At 42.8% G+C, this 19460-nt stretch overlaps 1 protein-coding gene across 3 annotated transcripts in view; it reads right to left on the reverse strand.

The window, feature by feature from the left end:
* LOC109921683 (unconventional myosin-Ic) overlaps positions 1-19460 on the reverse strand; it is a 120623-nt gene that overhangs the window by 97020 nt on the left and 4143 nt on the right. The window contains exons 1-2 of one of the 3 annotated variants that reach the window (XM_048612420.1): positions 14409-14528; positions 13782-13939 (exon numbers count right to left, since the gene is read on the reverse strand). The exons of 1 other annotated variant lie outside the window; for it this stretch is intronic. The gene's annotated coding sequence lies outside the window, so the exon portion shown is untranslated. Of the gene's footprint in view, positions 1-13781; positions 13940-14408; positions 14529-19460 lie in introns of those variants that run through there. One more of the 3 variants, XM_048612418.1, reaches the window with a different exon arrangement.

A 19460-nucleotide genomic window follows, 5' to 3' on the forward strand; every position in this document is an offset into this window, starting at 1 on the left:
TTCCTGCTCCTCTGATGCTGCTTGGCCTGCTGTGCTCATCCAGCTCTACACCTTGTTATCTCAGATTCTCCAGCATCTGCAGTTCCTACTATCTACGGATGGAGGAAGGTTAGTTGAGTGCCAACAATCTTCAATCTCAATGCCTATAAATTTCAGTAGGGAGGCACATTTAATTTTGTATATAATACACAGATTATACACCCACTGGTGTCTATTTATCTCCACATGCACACACACGCAAAGTTATCTATATATATGGTTTTACACATACAAAGGGCCTTGCACACAGTTAACTATACAGACCTGCTTGGGCACATTCACTATTACCTATACATACATGTTTGGACAGCACACAGATCTCTGCACAGGGATACACACATGTACGTTTAGAGTCAATGGACGTGAATCTGCAGGACCATCAAATGTTTCACTAAAAAGAGTATCACAGGCTAGAGATCAGAGGAATGTGATCCTAGACTCAGAACAACTGAAACCACAACAAGAACAAGATTCAACAGATGGTTAGTCAGATAGTCTTAGTGCCAAGAATTTCATAGAAGAAACTGGTGATCATAGCCATTATATTTTAAGCAGTGTCTAACTGAATCATGCCTAGAGGACACCATGCCAATGTATAGACTGTTTTATCTATACTTTACACAACTCAGGATACAGGATAGAGAGCAGCAAGAATATCAGAACCATTGAATGCAATAAAGACCCAGGTCCATTTTAATTGGCTTCGACTATCCTGCTAGTAATATGATAGCACATTAATAGAATTGTTGACATATCACAGTGATCAGTCAGTCTACAGCAAACTGACATGAGGTGAATAAAAATAGAGAAAAGAGAGAAAAAAAAAGAAAAGAAAGAAAGAGGGAGAAGAAAGTAAACAGAGGGTTGGATAAAACAGAAGAAGAGAAAAGGAAAGAGGGGAGGAAATAGAGTGTGACTGAGATTGTGGGATCATGAGTTAAGCTGTTACTCTGTCCAACATTTGCACAGGGCCATTTGTCTCACGTGTTAGTATTGAAGCAGCCAGGATGAATCTAGGAGTTCTCTCAAATTTCATCTTGCTCTTTCCACTTTTGCAACAATTTTTCAACAGCGCAGTTTGGCAACACTTAGTGCTTAGAGGGTGAAGGGTATAGAAGAAAATCTGGGCCACTCCTTCCCTACACAATACGATGCCACCATGACCCAATAATAATTGATCTATGTGAACAATTAAGGGAAATCTCTTGATGATGGCAGTTTTCTCTTGCACAGGAGAGAATTTTGAAGATGGCACTTATGTGTTGTTACCTCCAGTGAAAAGTTCACCCAGTGTTTATGATCCTAAATGAGGGTAGTAACCCCCAGAGGGAGGTGGTGTTCTCTCTGTACATTGCACTCACCCTCTCAAAGGATCTATGACTAAGTTTGAGTTGAACACAGTTGAAGAAGACCCGTTTACTCAGTGCTTTAACCTAAAGGTAGTAAAACTCAGAAACTTGGGCTGGGGGTTCTTTGCACTGACAGTCTCGGAAGCTGGCTTCGATCTTTAGAAAGTCACGAGCCTGTTAATCAAAACCATATCAGTCCAGAGTCCTGTATAGGTCAGTGGATCCCAGCTTTCACTGCAGTGACCAAATCTCTACCGCTGCACAACTTACAGTCAGAATTAGCCACAGCAATCCTGGATGACAGAAAGGAAATGTCTTAGGGTCTGTTGTCTATTCACTGTGTGGTTGGTCTGTGTCTGTTCGGTGAAGTTCTAGTTTGGTCAAGTTTAGTTGTTGCACCCTCAAATGGCCAATACCCACTTGGCCAAAGTACCAACATGACTGGAATTGGTGGTCACTACTTCAGAACAAATAGGTGCCTTCATGAGAGGCCAGGACAGAACTGCAGTGCAAGGACACTATCAAAACCTGGACTGTCACATGTGGGCGACACTGACTCCTTGGAAGTGCCAGCCAACAACTACCTCCAACAGAAAGAATTCCTATCACCTACCATTGAGCTTCAGTGGCTCCAGAGAACCACGATGTTCTCTGAACAGTGTCTTCAAGAGCAGGGTAGATCTGGGAAGACATATTCGACTAGAGAGAAGTCTAATAAATGTCAGGCATGATTTCCCCTCATGAAGCCATGCTGACTCTGCTTGATCATATTGTGTATGGCTAAATGTTGTATTTCATCCTTTCTATAAGACTAACATTTTCCCAATGACAGATATTAAGCTAACTGGCCAACAGTCTCCTGTTTTTTGTCTTCCTCCCTTTTTGAATAAGGGTATGACATTGGCAGTTCGCCAATCCTCTGGGACTTTTCCAGAATCTAAGGATTCATGGAGTATTACAACTAGTGCATCCACTATCTGGGTGTTGCTAGTTCATTAGACCATAAGATATAGGAGCAGAATTAGGCCATTCAGCCCTCGAGTCTACTCTACCATTTGATCATGGCTGATATATTTCTCAACCTCATTCTTCTGCCTCCTCCCTGTAACTCATGATCCCCTTCGATTCAAGAACCTATTTGTCTCTGTCTTAAAGACACCCAATGACTTGGCCTCACAGCCCTTTGTGGAAATCACTGCCACAGATTCACCACCCGCTGGCTGAAGAAATTCCTCCTCGCCTCAGTGCTAAAGGGCCGTCCCTTCGCTCTGAGGCTGTGCCCTTGGATTCCGGTCTCTCCTAGAAGTGGAAACATTTTCTCCACATCTACCCTATCCAAGCCTCTCCATATTCTTTAAGTTTCAATTGGATCCGCCCCAACCCCACCTCATCATTCTCAACTCCATCAGTATAGACCCAGAGTTCTTAACCGCTCCTTATATGATGAGCCTTTCATCCCCGGGATCATTCTTATAAACCTCCTCTGGACTCCCTCCAACGCCAGCACATCCTTCCTTTTTGATTGGTTGCCAAAACTGCTCACAATATTCCAAATGCGGTCTGATCAGAGCCTTATACAGCCTCAGCAGTACATCTGCTCTCGTATTCTAACCCTGTTAAAATGAATGCTAACATTGTACTTGCCTTCCTAACTGCCAATTGAACCTGCACGTTACCTTAAGAGAGACCTGAATTAGGATTCTCATCTCCCTTTGTGCTTCAGATTTCATTTAAAACGGTAGGACACAGTCAGGGGAGGCAATGGCCTAGTGGTATTATCGCTGGACTGTTAATCCAGAGACCAAGTTAACATTCTGGGGCCCGGGTTCAAATCCCACCACCGCAGATGGTGAAATTTGAATTCAGTAAATATCTGGCATTAAGAATCTAATGATGACTATGAATCCATTGTCGATTGTCGGGAAAAACCCATCAGGTTCACTAATGTCCTTTAGGGAAGGAAGCTGCCATCCTTACCTGGTGTGGCCTACGTGACTCCAGACCCACAGCAATGTGGTTGACTTTTAACTGCCCTCTGGGCAATTAGGGATGGGCAATAAATGCTGCCTAGCCAGAGACGTCCTCATCCCATAAATGAATTAAAAAAAAAGGTGTAGGGGGCTTATCAGCCTCTAGTCCCATTAGTCTCACTAGCACTTTTTCTCTAGTGATAGCTATTGTATGCATTCCTCTCCTCCTCTGGACCTTGATTATTTAGTATTGTTAGAACGCTATTCATATCCTTTACTGTGAAAACTGATGTAAAGTATTTATTCAACCCCATTGCCACTTCCTGGTTCCCCATTATTATTTCCCTAGCCCTCATTCTCTAAGAGATTGTTCTATATTCCCTTTGGCCTCTGTCTTCCTTTTTATATATTTGTAAAAGTTTTGACAGTCTGTGTCAATATTACTTGCTAGTTCACCCACAAATTTTATTCTGATTTATTATATTTGTTGATATAGAGTCATACAACATGGAAACAGACCCCTCAATCCAACCAACCAAACATAATCCCAAGCTAAACAAGTCCCACCTGCCTGCTCCTGGCCCATATCCCTCCAAACCTTTCCCATTCATGTATTTATCTAAACGTCTTTTAAACGTTGTAATTGTACCCACATCCACCACTTCCTCGGGAAGTTCATTCGACATGCGAACCATCTTCTGTCTAAAAAATTTGCCCCTCATGTCTTTTTTAAATCTCTCTCCTCTCACCTTAAAAATGTGCCCCCTAGACTTGAAATCCCCTATTCTAGGGAAAAGACAACTACCATTAACTGTATCTATACCCCTCATCATTTTATAAACTTCCATAAGGTCGCCTCTCAACCTCCTACGCTCCAATGAAAAAAGTCCCAGCCTATCCAACCTTTCTTTATAACCCAAACCTTCCATAACTGGCAACATCCTGGTAAATCTCTTCTGAGCCCTCTCCAGCTTAATAATATCCTTCCTACAACTGGGCGACCAGAACTGGCCATAGTACTCCAGAAGAGGCCTCACCAATGTCCTGTACAACCTCACCATGACTTCCCAACTCCTATGCTCCAAGGACTGAGCGTGCCAAATGCCTTTTTAACCAAACTGTCTATATATAATGCAAACTGTCACTTTTTTTAAACTTTCCCAACCCTTTGGCTTACCACTAATCTTAAGACACATTGTATGCTTTTTCTTCCAACTTGATGCTATTCTTAACTTCCTTGGATAACCGAGCTTCGTTTATCCCCTTCTTCAAATCCTTCTTCCTCATTGTAATATATCTTTCTTGTTATTATGGACCAGCCCAAGCCCCCTCAAACATGTCAAGGAGATAGCCTAGACCCTAACTTTTTCTTATTTTAAAGGCAAGTTGTGTTCTGGATGCAATTCAATTGGTCAACTATCAAACTTGAAACAAAATTCACTTTATTCATACACTAACGGTTAAAATATAAAAGAAAGAAAGATTGGCATAACTTTAACTCTATTGGAAAACTCAACAGAATAATAGGTTATTTAACTACCAAACAGCAACTGTTTCAATATGGTAACATCCTATAAATACACCTCGGCATGCAATAAATACATCTCACATGCAATTCCAGCAGCAGGAAGAGAACCCAAGCTTTTAACTGTAGCAAAGACAGAAAGGGAAATGTAGCAGTTTTCACAACCCCAACAGCTACTGAAAGCTAAACTAAAAATCCTGATTCTGTCAGAGTTTAACCCCATCCATTCAGGCTGCTTCTATTGTTCCAACTTTAAAAAAAAAATCACAAGGCCTCACAAGCTGTTTACTTCATTGACTTGAAGCAGACCGCTCCCTACCTCTGTCTCAATCTTTCTTCATAAAAAAAAGGACAAAATACACCTCAAAGCCATAGTATCATCACATTGTGATTGTGAACTATTTTCATAAATGTCTGCCATTGTTCCTCAATCATCTTTTCTGCTAAATTCCTTTCCTAGAACAGATAAATAAGGGTAATTGCATAAGAATGAAGTTAAGTTTTGCACAGTTGATTCAGACCCAAATATCTCACTCTCAAACCGAAGGCTAAATTTTACTGTGTCATGGTCCCTGTTTCCTAGAGGATCTTTTATTCTGTGCTCATTTACTTAACCTGTCTCATTACACGTCACTAGGTCCAAAATAGCCCGGTTAGAACCACAACATATTGTTAGAGGAAACGTCCCAAATACTCAATGAATTCTTCCTTGTGGCTACCTCCGCCAATGAATTTCCTAATCTAGATGAAGTTTAAAGTCACCCACGACTAATGTACTGCCTTTTTCTATACACCCTCAATAACTCCTGATTTATTCTCTGTCCTACAGTATAGCCACAATTAAAGGCCTATGGACTACCTCCATCAGAATCTTTTTCCCCTTGTTATTGCTTACCTTCACTCCTATGGATTCTATATCCTGCAATCAAAGATCATTTCTTGCCATCATAATTACTCCATTACATACTAACAAATCTACCCCACCACCCTTTCCTTCTGGCCTATACTTTTGAGAAGTCACATGGCCCTGAATATTTTGTTCCCAGTGGTGACCTCTTTGTAACCAGGTCTCTGGAAAATGATAAAAGCTATAAAGATCAAACCCATTAACCTCTGCTTGTGCCAAACTCAATATTATAATAATTACAATTCAATATTACAAATTCAATATACTGGAACTGCCCATCTTACACCATTTTGGGATCAGCAGCAGCTTGTCTGGGCTACAAATACAGCTCCAACATCACTGTGCTCTCAAAATAACAGAAAGAAAACTGACTGTCTCACTCAGATCTCTCAACTCCTGGGTTCTGGTAAGACAGAATTCCAAATGAAAACACTAAACAGTCACTACTTTCCACAGTAAAATATTGGAATGTATTCTCTCTCATGATTTGACACCAGTCATGGGAGGATTTATTTAAAATGACAGAGAAGGCTAAGTCCAGTGGAACAGTGGGGAAGTTCATTCAACAAAGATATAAACAAAATGATTAAAATGAACTAAAATGGATTTTCAGATCTGGAAGTCACATTGTCCACATTCCTGGAATTCCTCACATACATTCAGCTGCGCTAAGCATTTGCAAATATGCAGCCGCTCAACAGCCTCCTAAAGGATATGTCACTCCTCATATCACAGAGATAGACAGAAGCAGTACCTCGTATTAACCTAACAACTCCAACCATCAGATTAAAGACATTACTGATTGGGGAACAGGCCTCCTTGGGGAGGGAGTTGGTTCATCTTGTGATATGGGCAGGTCAAATGCTAAATAGAGAAAGCGCAAAAAGAAATTAAAACAAACTGACAAAAGTCCACACAAGAAGTGTTGGATTTTGTGGTCAAGTGATTCACATCCTCTGCTGTGGGTCAGTGGGCAGCACTCTCACTTTCAAGTCACAAAATTGTGGGTTCAAGTTCCTCTTCAGAGACCTGAATTTAAAATCCAGATTAACACACTCAATGCAGTGTTGAAGGAGCGTCGCGCTGTCAGAGCGTCAGCACTGAGGGAGCACCACATTGTCAGAGGGTCAGTACTGGGGGAGTGTTTTGCCAACGGGGCACTACTGTGTGAGTGTTCATGCAGTGAGATGATCAGCAGCGAGGCAGCACACAAAGGATAGAGATACTGTTGTTCAGATGAGATATTAAGCCAAGCTCCCAAATCTCCACTCAGGTGGCTATTAAAGATGCTAAAGCTAGTAAAGCAATATAGTGCACTTAACTTGAACCTTTGCTTTGGACATTAGAGTCTTCAGTCAAGGTATATTCATGTAGTTTTCAGGTTATAGTGCAACAGGTTTATTTGAAATCACAAGCTTTCGGACCGTAGCCCCTTTATCAGGTGAAGTAAGAGAGAAGCATAAGGACACAGAATTTATAGGCAGAGAGATCAAAAGACCAAACAACTGGTGTGAGTGGAGTGCCAAATAACAAGTCCCTGCAAGTGCTCAAGAGTGTTAGACGGTGTGAGTAAAGTGTCAACAGCTGAATACCAAGCGATGAGATAAGGCAGAGAGATAATTACAAAAAATTAAAAATAAGGTCGTGCTGGAAACAAACCAACATGGCTGGAATAACATGATAGGTATAAGAGTCTCATGCTGAGGTTCTAGCCAAAGTAACAAGTAATCCAAAACTGTACAAACTAATTAAGGTGGAGAGATCATAACAGTTTATCAAGATGATGGTGACAAAACAGAACTGTAAGGAAGATTTTACAGATACAGAACAGTGTGGTGGGGTCCCATGTAGCACAGCATGAACCCAAGCTCACGGTTGAGGCCATCTTCATGAGTCTGGAACTTGACTATCAGTTTCTGCTTGGCAATTCTGCTTTGTTGTGTATCTTGAAGGCCGTCTTGGAGGATGCTTACCCGAAGGTCGGAGACTGAATGTCCTTGATCGCTGAAGTGTTCCCCAACTGGGAGGGAACATTCCTACCTGGCAATTGTTGCACGGTGTCCATTCATCTGTTGTCCTAGTGCCAGCATGTTGCCATTATACCATGCCTTGGGGCATCCTTGCCTGCAGTGTAGGAGATGGGCAACATTGGCCGAGTCACATGAGGATCAGCCATGTATGTGGTGGGTGGTGTTCCCATGTGCGATGATAGTGTCCATGTGAATGATCTGTCATGTCTTGCAGAGGTTGCCATAGCAGGGTTGTGTGGTGTTGTGGTCGATGTTCTCCTGAAGGCTAGGTGGTTTGCTGTGGACAATGGGTCTGTTTAAGGTTCGAGGTTGTTTGAAGGCGAGAAGTGGAGGCCTAGGGATGATCTTGCTGAGATTCTCGTTGTTATCAATCCAGACCTTCAGAGTATCCTATGCACTTTCATCCCTCGTACTTATCACATATGAGACATCTACTGCCTTCCAAAAAACATTCTGGCCATGTCAAGGGCATCTTGAAACCTATTGTACAATGGAATCCTCAGCTTCTGTCATGGCACTACAGATTTCTTACAGAGACTCAGCACCCACGGATCAGTTGAACCGGGGACATTCCTCATCACAATGAGTGTTTCAACACTCTACACCAGCATCCCCCATGACAACAGCATCGATGCAACAGCCTCAGTACTCAATACCACCAACTGCCAATTTCCAGACACCATCCTACACCTCATCTGCAATGTCTTCACCTTCAACAACCAATTCTTTACCCAAACGCACAAAACAGCCATAGGCACCAAATTTGCACCCCAATATGCCAACATTTTCATGCACCAGTTCGAGCAAGACTTCTTCACTGCGCAGGAACTCCAACTAATGCTATACACCAGATACATCAATGACATTTTCTTGCTTTGGACTCATGGCAAGGAATCACTGAAACAACTACATAGTGATATCAACAAGTTTCACCCCACCAAACTTACCATGGACTACTCTTTAGAATAAGTCCCATTCTTGGACACAGGCATCTCCATCGGGGAAGGGCACCTCAGTACATCACTCTACTGCAAGCCTATGGTTAACCTCATGATGCTGCACTTCTCTAGCTTCCACCCTAAACAAGTTGAAGAAGTCATCCTCTACAGACAAGCCCTGTGCATACACAGGATCTGCTCAGATGAGGAGGAACACAACGGACGCCTAAAGGTTTTGATGGACGGCCTCATAAGAATGGGATATAATGCTCAACTCATTGACCACCGGTTCCAACGTGCCACAGCGAAAAACTGCAACGACCTCCTCAGAAGACAGACACAGGACAGAGCCAATAGAGAACCCTTCAACGTCCAGTACTTCCCCAGAGTGGAGAGACTACACCGTGATCTTTACAGCCTTCAACATGTCGTCAATGATGACGGGCATCTCAACAAGATCTTCCCTAGGCCTCCACTTCTCAATGCAACAGAACAAAGCTGAATTGCTGAGCAGAAACTGATAGCCAAAGTTTTGTACCCATGAAGATGGCCTCAACTGTGATCTTGGGTTTATGTCAAGTTACAAGTGACCCCACCACAGTGTTTTGTATCTGTGAAATCTTCCTTATTGCCCTGTTTTATCACCATCACCTGGATAAATTTTTATGATCTCTCTACCTTAAATAGTTTGTACAGTTTTGGATTATTTATGACTTTGGTTAGACCCTTGCTACGAGACTCTTATACCTATCATGTTATTCCAATCATTTGGAAAGTTTCCAGCACCACCTTACTTTTAATTTTTCATAATTATCTCTCTGCCTCATCCCATCGCTTGGTATTCAGCTGTTGACACTTTACTCACACCGTCTAACCATCATGGTCACCTGCAGGGACTTATTATTCAGCACTCCACTCACACCAGTTGTTTGGTCTTTTGATCTCTCTGCCCTTGATCTCTCTATCTATAAATTCTGTGCCTGTGTGCTTCTCTCTCACTGCACCTGATAAAGGGGCTGCACTCCGAAAGCTTGTGATTTCAAATAAACCTGTTGGGACTATAACCTGGTGTCGTGTGACTTCTGACCTTGTCCAGCCCAATCCAACACCAGCTCCTCCACATCATGTAGTTTTCATCATATTGTGGGGTCTTGCCAAGAACAAATTAGCTCTTGCCTTTTCTACATAATAATAGTAACCACCCTTCATATGTACTTGGATCGACTGGAACAGATATTTGCAGATATTCAGATTGTGAAAGGAACTATACCAATACAAATTCTTTCTCCTGCTCCCCTTTGACCTCCATCCCCCAAAATTTTCATCTTAATTTGTAGGAACCAGCAGGAGTTTCCTGACAGTGGACTGTATAATGGACAATCCTGACATGGCAGCAGTAATCAGACTCACAAGATATGGTTCACAGAATGCAGCTTCTGTCTGCTCACTTCCAGCGGGAAGACAGCATGAGGACAGCAAGTCAGGGGCTGCTTTATCCGGAGGGCTGCTGATGTACTGGCTGGTTCCATGCAGATGGGACAGCCATTCACTGAGCTGCTGCCTGTGAAACTGTGCAAGCAAACATCAAGGCTCTCAGAAGAGGGCAGCAGAGAGTGTGGAAGAAAAGTGACAGCAGAAAAGTGTGTGCTTTCCAATGACACACCCATCAGTCTCACTACTCTAAATCTATACATGTACAGTGGGGAAAGGAAGTGGTTTGGGCTGGGCGCTCAGACATAAAAAGATTACAGCTGACATTAAAGGCCTGAACAGATCTAAAAGTAAAACCTGCCATTTTCACAATTTCTTTTACAACCTCAAAGTGCTTTACACTCAATGACAGAGTTTTGGTGTGTGCTAATGCTTCAACTTAAAACTTTTCATCTGTTTTCAAATTCCTCCATTGCCTTTTTTAACTCATTCACAGGATGTGGACATTGCAGACAGGAGGAGCATTTATTGCAAATCCCCAATTGCCTAGCATGTCTGGAGTTATTTGTAGGTCAGATCAGGTAAGAATGGCAGATTTTCTTCTTCAAAAGGAGATTAATAAACCAAATGGGTTTCGACATGGTGGCTTGCTTTTCCTTCTTCCAGATTTTTATTGTGTTCAAATTCCACCATCTACCATGGTGGATCCACACCTACATCCCCAGAACACTAGCTCTGGGTTCTGGATTACGAGTCCCAGTAAAATTACCAGCGCATCACTGTCTTCCTCCATATCTCTGAAACTTCTGACAACTTCCAAAGATCTCTATACTTGACCAATTCTATCCTCTATGAACATTAATTGCCTCCCAATGTTAATTCACCAATCACTGGTGGCCCTGGCTTTAGTTCTGGACTTCTTTCTATTGTATGAAGCTCCTTAAAACCTACTGTTATTGTTATCTCTTGTCCTAATATCTCCAGTTGTGCCTCAGTGATTTTCTTTATTAATGTTTTTGTGAAGGACTTTGGGACATTGTACTGTGTGACAAAATCTGTATAATTGCACGTTATAGTGTGGCCGCCAATTTGCACACTAAGTTCCCACAAACAGAGGCAAAGCAAACAAATAATCTGCAATTTTTTAAAACAGAGATGATGTTTTATGGATAAATACTAGCCAGGACAGTAATGCCAACTAACCATGGGCAATCAGTTGCTGGTCATACCCAACAACACCTTAACTTAGTGAAATTAATTGACAACGCCTGTTTCATTTAAAAACAAAGGAAAATGAAACTCAGTGGAAACAAGTCTGTCAGCAACATGTCCAGGATACGGAACACAGCTATCTCATTAAAGAGCAAAAAAACCTGCAGGGTTGCACAAATGTATGTTTACAATTACACGCTTCATAAATCACACCAGTCGCTACACACTCAACGGCTTAAAATAGGGCTCATGGCATCATTTTGAATTGGAAACCTTCTACTGACCAGTGCATCTGTCACATACCTCTCTCTGGGTTACAGTGCACAGCTAACCTAGGACACAGTGGGCAGACATTTCACAGGTCTGGATTAAGAAGTATTCCTGCAACCTCTACACCACACCCACTCCCATTATGGATACATAAATGCAGGAGGTGGTTTTAGCAGTATTAACACCAGGAGTTACATAACAATGCTCATCTCCAAAAACCAATATGCAAAAACTGTTGTAGCATCATAGAAACAGGAGGAGGCATTTAGTCCTTGTCCCATCATTCAATGAGATCACGGTTGATTTTTACCATTTACCCATTTTTGTTTCATAATCCTTCCTACCCTGAACTAAAAATCCATATTAGCACCCTGACAGCCTTGGGTCAAGGCACAGAGATTTGCTAGAACTGCAAAGGTGCAGTCGCCATAGTCCCAGAGGACTAATATTTGAACTGTACCAGGGTCAGAGTTGAGTGTGGAAACACAAGAAAACTTTTGGTAGCTGTTCTCCTTAGAACAAAGAAGGATTATAAAGTGTTACAAATGATTAAATTAAACAAAATGGCAGAGGGCAAGCAACCAGAGGCCACACATCAAAGCAACTAGGAACTGATATAATAAAACAAAGAACTGCAGATGCTGGATATCCGAAACTCAAACAGAAATTGCTGTAGAAACACAGGAGGTCTGGCAGCATCTGTGGAGAGAAAGCAGAGTTAACATTTCAATCGGGTGGCTCTTCATTAGAACTTTTTCCAGCAATTTCTGTTTTTGAATGAGATATGGAGATGAAAATGAGTTTTTATTTAAATGTAGAGAACTATGGTGAATTTGAATATCCAATCAGAATGAAATGTTGTAAACAAATCCAATAATAACATTCAAAGGAAACTGGATACATTAACTTGAAGATGAAAATGTTGCAGGGCGAGAGGAAAGGGTGAGGGTGTGGGACAAACTGAGGGCTCTTTCAAAAGAGATTGGCATGACAGGCTGATCACCTTCCATCAATGCTGCATGATTCAAAGGGTTTGAAATTCAATCCTGGTTCGGCCACATCTGGAGCATTGTGCCCAGTTCTGGTTGCCTCATTACAGGAAAGATGTGGAAGCGTTGGAAAAGGTGCAGAGGAGATTTACCAGGATGTTACCTGGAATGGAGGGAAGGTCTTACGAGGAAAGGTTAAGAGAGCTAGAGCTTTTCTCTTTAGACGACGGAGGATGAGAGGCGACTTGATAGAGGTGTACAAAATGATCAGAGGTATAGATAGAGTGGACAGCCAGAGACATTTTCCCCAGAGTGGAGATAGCTATTACAAGGGGGCATAGTTTTAAAGTGAGTGGAGGTAGATATAGGGCACATATCAGAGGTAAGTTCTTTACTCAGAGAGTGGTAGGGGCGTGGAATGCATTGCCGGAGAGGGTAGTGGAGTCGGCCTCATTAGGGGCAATTTATGCGGCTATTAGATAGGCATATGGATGATAGTATAAGGTAGGCATGGAGGTTAGATAGACCTTAGGTTTAGGGTAAAAGTTCGGCACAACATCGTGGGCTGAAGGGCCTGTACTGTTCTATGTTCTATGTTCAACCAGGAGGTTCACAGCCTTTTGGGAAACAATACAGTTAAAATTTCAAATCCCAAATGCTTGTGGGACCTTTGCCACATCCACACCGAAGTCTGAGGACAATCTGTAAAGCTTCGATTCACATTGCCGTGAATTCCCCTCAGAGAACTCATTTATACAGGTTGAAATAAAATTGTATTTAACAAAAGGCGCAATGCTGCACCTTTACTCATTTGGTGACACTGAATGTCTCTATTAGTCTTGATAAACAGGCAAAGCATTGTCTGAGATAACAAGGTGTAGAGCTGGATGAACACAGCAGGCCAAGCAGCATCATAGGAGCAGGAAGGCTGACGTTTCGGGCCTAGACCCTTCATCAGATATCTGCAAAATCTTCCAGCATCTGCAGTTCCTACTATTCTAAAGCATTGTCTGAATGGCTCTTATCAGAACTGCCCCACCCTCTGAACTCTGGAAGTTAGGACATGTCCAGTTTAGCCCCAAACACATCAAGCTCAATCCTGCTATGTGCTAATCTCTCACCTGATCCCCACGTATTCCCGCACATGTTAGATCATGTACTCAAAGATCAGCACTGTGAATCAGCATTGAAATGGCTCCAGTTTTTTTTCTTCGCATTAATGTTCCAGCTTTAAACATCATGAACATAAGTGCATCTAAGGTTTCTTCAGGCTCAGAAACTGGATGGGAATTTTTGGAGATTTTATTGCATTTTCTACATTTCAATGAAATCAGTTTTATTTGCATATGTCATAAAATAATGTAATTGCAACCATTTCTGAGGTGGATTTCCCCACCTTCAAGGAACTGGCTGTACAGGGAAAGTACAGCATGGGGTCAGATACAGAGTAAAGCTCTGTCTGCACTGTCCCCCATCAAACACTCCCAGGATAGGGACAGCATGGGATTAGATAAGAGCTAAAAACCTCCTCTACACTAACCCCATCAAACACTCCGAGACAGTGTTAGATACAGAGTAAAGCTCTCTCTACACTAACCCCATCAGACACTCCCTGTTATAGAGCACTCTATGTCCCCAGCATTCTCTGTGTTCTGAAGTCCTTGTAAACATTTCTTTAACAGCTGAATTAATGTTAATTTTGGACTGTTTACCCAATCCTCGCACCCAGCAAAAATTCAAACTTTCACCTCATTAGCTCCATTTGGTTTAAGAGCTTGGTCTCAGGCCTCAGTGGTCAACATGACTCTGGCTCAATTTTTCATATCATCCTTGAGAGTTTGGAGGGACAACACACCCCTTCTCATCCACGAACACGAATACAAACTTACCGGAACTGTCATGGCTGGTAATGCAGAGATCTTTCTTATCAGACCTTCTCAGCCACGCTATCTAACTGCACTCACAACAGTTTCTTACACGTCACTGGTTTCTAAACACCAAGTGCAAACCAGAACGCACATTATACAAATAAAAGTCAATGACTAACAAGACAACTGAATAAACAGAGAAGAGTGGAGAGAGATAGTAGGAACTGCAGATGCTGGAAAATCTGAGACAACAAGCTGCAGAGCTGGATGAACACAGCAGGTCAGGCAGCATCATAGGAGCAGAAAGGCTGACGTTTCGGGCCTAGACGCTTCATCAGAAATGGGGGAGTGGAAGGGGGTTCTGAAATAAATAGGGAGAGAGGGAGAGGCGGATAGAAGATGGATAGAGGAGAGGATAGGTGGAGAGGAAACAGACAGGTCAAAGAGGCGGGGATGGAGCCAGTAAAGGTGAGTGTAGGTGGGGAGTTAGGAAGGGGATAGGTCAGTCCAGGGAGGATGGACAGGTCAAGGGGGCAGGATGAGGTTAGTAGGTAGGAGATGGGGGTGCGGCTTGAGGTGGGAGGAGGGGATAGGTGGGAGGAAGAACAGGTTAGGGAGGCGGGGACGAGCTGGACTGGTTTTGGGATGCGGTAGGGGGAGGGGAGATTTTGAAGCTTGTGAAATCCACATGGAAACCCTGCAGCCCAATTGGTATCAAAGTGGAATATGAGTTGCTGTTCCTGCAACCTTCGGGTGGCATCGTTGTGGCACTGCAGGAGGCCCAGGATGGACATGTCATCTGAGGAATGGGAGGGGGAGTTGAAATGGTTCGCGACTGGGAGGTGCAGTTGTTTATTGCGAACCGAGCGTAGGTGTTCTGCAAAGCGGTCCCCGAGCCTCCGTAAAGAGTTTATTCTGTTCTTTGGGGAGGTGATGGCCTAGTGGTATTATTGCTGGACTGTTAATCCAGGGACTCAGGAAATGTTCAGGGGATCCGGATTTGAACCCCGCCACAGCAGAAAGTGGCATTTGAAAACAATAAAAAGAGTCTAATTGTGGCCATAAATCCATCACTGATTGTCGGAAAAGCCCATCTGAATTCACTAATATCCTTTAGGGAAGGAAACTGCCATTCTTACTCGGTCATGGCCTACATGTAACCCCGGAACCACAGCAATGTGTTTGACTATTAACTGCCCTCTGGGCAATTAGGGATGGACCATAAATGCTGGCCTATCCAGCGATGCCCTCATCCTGTGAAAGAATGAATAAAAAGAGTCCTTGACTGTACTCAGTGTCTGGCTGAAATCTGGCCCCACCAACAGCTATTAACTGCACATTACAGGAAGCAAGCAGAGGCAGATGTTATAAAGGAACAGCATCTTTGTTGTCATTCTAACAGTACTGACTAAGTGCTAGAAGGAACTAAGTACACTAGATATAAAGAATATGAGGGGTTCAATCAACTGTCCACATCAGCCTCTGCATTCCACTCTCCGACTCCCATTTTGGTGCTTTTTTTTTTTTTACAGACAGATTCTTCAAGCATATTCCACACCAAAACAACATTTCCTTTCACGTTCATTCCAGAAAAGATCAGTTTAAAGTTATTATTTGAAAGCAACTAAAGATCGCAGCGTTATTCATACATCACACACTTAACCCTCTGTATACTGAAACAAAACGCTCCACCACTGCTGTGTGGTCTTCTCTGCCACTGGATTTTTTTGCCGCTGGGAAATTGTTACTTGGCACAAGGGCCTATTCTGTAAGAATCTTGACACTGAGCATCAGTAGTTCATCATCTCTGGGGAGAGTCACAGCTGAGCTCAATCCTGTCTGAACCCTCTTTCCAGCAGCAATTACTGGAAGATATTTTATCCCCTTATTCCCTTCCAAGCCCATGACATCGAGGTCAAGGCATAATGTCCCAAAGTGTTTCACAACTAGTGTAATTAGGTCTGAAGTGTAATTCCTACTGTAGTAGCAATATAGAAGTAGGGTTAGGCCATTCATCCCCAGGGCAAGCCTGCTTTGCTATTCAATATTATCATGGCCGATCACCCATTTCAATGTGATGTGCCCCATGCTTTCCCCATATCTCTTTAGATCATTGGTATTTGGAAATCTGCCAATCTCTCCATTAAACAGGCTCAATGTCTAAGCTTGCACAGCCTTGTCAGATACAGATTTCCAAAGGTTCAGAAGTCTCTGAGCGAAACATTTCTCCTCATCTCGGTGCCAAGTGGTCTCCCCTTAGTTTGAAATCATATCCCCCAGGTTCCCCATTTGGAGGGGAACATTTTACCTGCTTCAACCTGTCCGTCCATTTTAGTATTTTGTAAGTTTCAATGAGATCACCCCTCATTCTTCGAAACTCAACAGAGCACATGTCCAGTTTTCCAAATTTCTCTTCACAGAACAGTCCTACCGTCCTGGGAACATGTCTGGTGAACATTCATTGCACTGTTTCTATAGTAATAATATCCTTCCGAAAGAGAAGGGACCAAGACTGCACACAGTCGTCCAGGAACAGTCTAACCAAAGTACTACACAACTGAAGCAAGGCTGTGCTACTCTTACATTCAAATTCTGTCACAATAAAGGCTAACATATCGTGCAATTGGGTGTTAACTTTCAGACACAAGAACAAGGATACCCAGATCCCTTGTATATTTACAATTTCTAATCTTTGACCATTTAAGAAATAATCTGTATAGTATTTCTTTCTACTAAAGTTGTAAAGTTATGCTTTGCCACATTATATTTCCATCTACCCATTGTTCTTGCCCATTCACTAAATTTGTCCATTTGAAATTCTTTTGATGCTACTTTATATCTTCCTGTCAACACATATTCCCACCTAGCTTTGTGTCATTTCTGAACCTACAAAATATGACGTAGTACATCCAGATACAGGCAGGCCCCAGGCTGCAAACAGGTTCCATTCTCGAATCCATTCACAAGTCTATTTGTACACAAGTCGCAACACAATGCAAGACAATGTAAGGAAACTGTTTGTAAGTACAACCTTTCACAACATGTCCTGAGGCATTTTCACAAGCACTGAAGTACTGAATTACCACGCCCAGAGGAATCACTCACATACGGTCAGAAATGAAGATGAATAAACTTTGGAGATGGAATGTAAGAACCCTGATGGAGCCAGCACACAGCGAACAACCTGATCATAGTCAGAGAACTGAAGAGACTCCAGATTGACCTAGCTGCTCTTTCTGAAACCTGCCTTGCAGACGAAGCGTAACTGAAGGAGGTGAAAGGTGGTTAAACCTCTTCTGGAAAGGGAAGGCTGATGAGCCCAGAACTCACAGTGTTGGATTTGCAATTAAGAACCAGTTCCTCAGTTGCCTCTGAACTTCCTGTGGGATCAATGACCAACTCATGACCAACTCATGACCATCCACCTAATGCTCACCAACAATCACATGGCTACAGCATGAGCCCTTATGCCCCAACCCTTGACTTGGAGGAGGTAGTAAAGGAGACTTTCTATGCCAACCTTGACACACTGTTGTCAAGCATCTCCAAGAAGAACTAGACTAATTCTTTTTGGAGACTTCAATGCCAGGGTCAGTCAAGCCCACAACCTTTGGAATGGCACAATAGGAAGAAAGGGAAGGTACTGGCAACACCAACTCCAATGGAGTCCTTCTTCTCACAAAATGCATTGTGTACAACCCCATCACAAAGACATTCTTCCATCAGAAAAACAAATCCAAAAGTATCTTGGACGCACCCACGCACAAAACAATGGCATTTCATTGATTGTGTCATTGTTCGCTCCAGGGACCTTCGGGATGTGAATGGCACCAGGGATATGAGTGGCTCAGATGACTGCTGGACTGATCACTGTCTTATCTGTTCCACAATATCCATCAGACTACACAGAAAGAGGAGGGTTCAGAAGAAACATCAGAAGTCTGGGTGACTCGGTCACTATGCAACATTTACAGGCATCACTTGCCAAAAACCTACCTTGGGAATAGCCAGAGGACATAGGGGAATAACGGAGTCTGTTTAAATCAACCAGTCTCAGTACCAGCAATAACACCTTCAGGTACAAATCCAGAAAAAAAAGTCAGGACTGATTCAATGAGAATGACGCGGAAATTGAACTGCTCATCTCCAAGAAAAGGACAGCCTTCTGTGACTGGCAGAATGACATCAACTGCAAGGCCAACCAAAGCGCCTATGCCAAAGCGAAGGCCGATGTCCAGAAAAGAGTAAGGGAAACTCAAAAACAAACTGTGGACTGATGAGACCTTGGAATTCCAGCAGCTGGCAGATGCCAGTGACACAAGAGGCTTCTTCAGCGCCACCAAGGCAGTATACGGTCCAAGCTACCATGGTCTAAACCCCTGTGCTCTAAAGACAGAGAAAAACAGTACAGCAAATATTTAAATAGACTCAAGAGTCATAGAGCTGTACAATATGGAAACAGACCCTTCAGAGGTATAGATAAAGTGGATAGCCAGAGACTTTTTCCTAGGCTGAGGTAGCTAGTACGAGGGGGCATAGTTTTAAAGTGAGTGGAGGTAGATATAGGGGAGACGTCAGAGGTAGGTTTTTTACTCAGAGTGGTAGGGATGTGGAATGCATTGCCGGAGAGGGTAGTGGAGTCGGCCTCATTAGGGACATTTAAGCGGCTATTAGATAGACACATGGATGATCGTATAAGGTAGGGGTGGAGGTTAGATACACCTTAGGTTTAGGGTAAAAGTTCAGCACAACATCATGGTAGTACTGTGCTGTACTGTTCTACGTTCTAGATGTCAGTTCTTGAAAATTGCATCCCTGTATAGGGTCCCGTAAGTACGTGCAAGTGTTTGTGAATCGGGTACCCCCTGTATCGTCTAATCAATCCTTTCAGAGATATTATGACATAGCTCTGGAGCAGATGGAACTTGTACC

This window comes from Rhincodon typus, chromosome 26 (assembly GCF_021869965.1).
Source record: "Rhincodon typus isolate 14 chromosome 26, sRhiTyp1.1, whole genome shotgun sequence".
NCBI lineage: Eukaryota > Metazoa > Chordata > Chondrichthyes > Orectolobiformes > Rhincodontidae > Rhincodon > Rhincodon typus.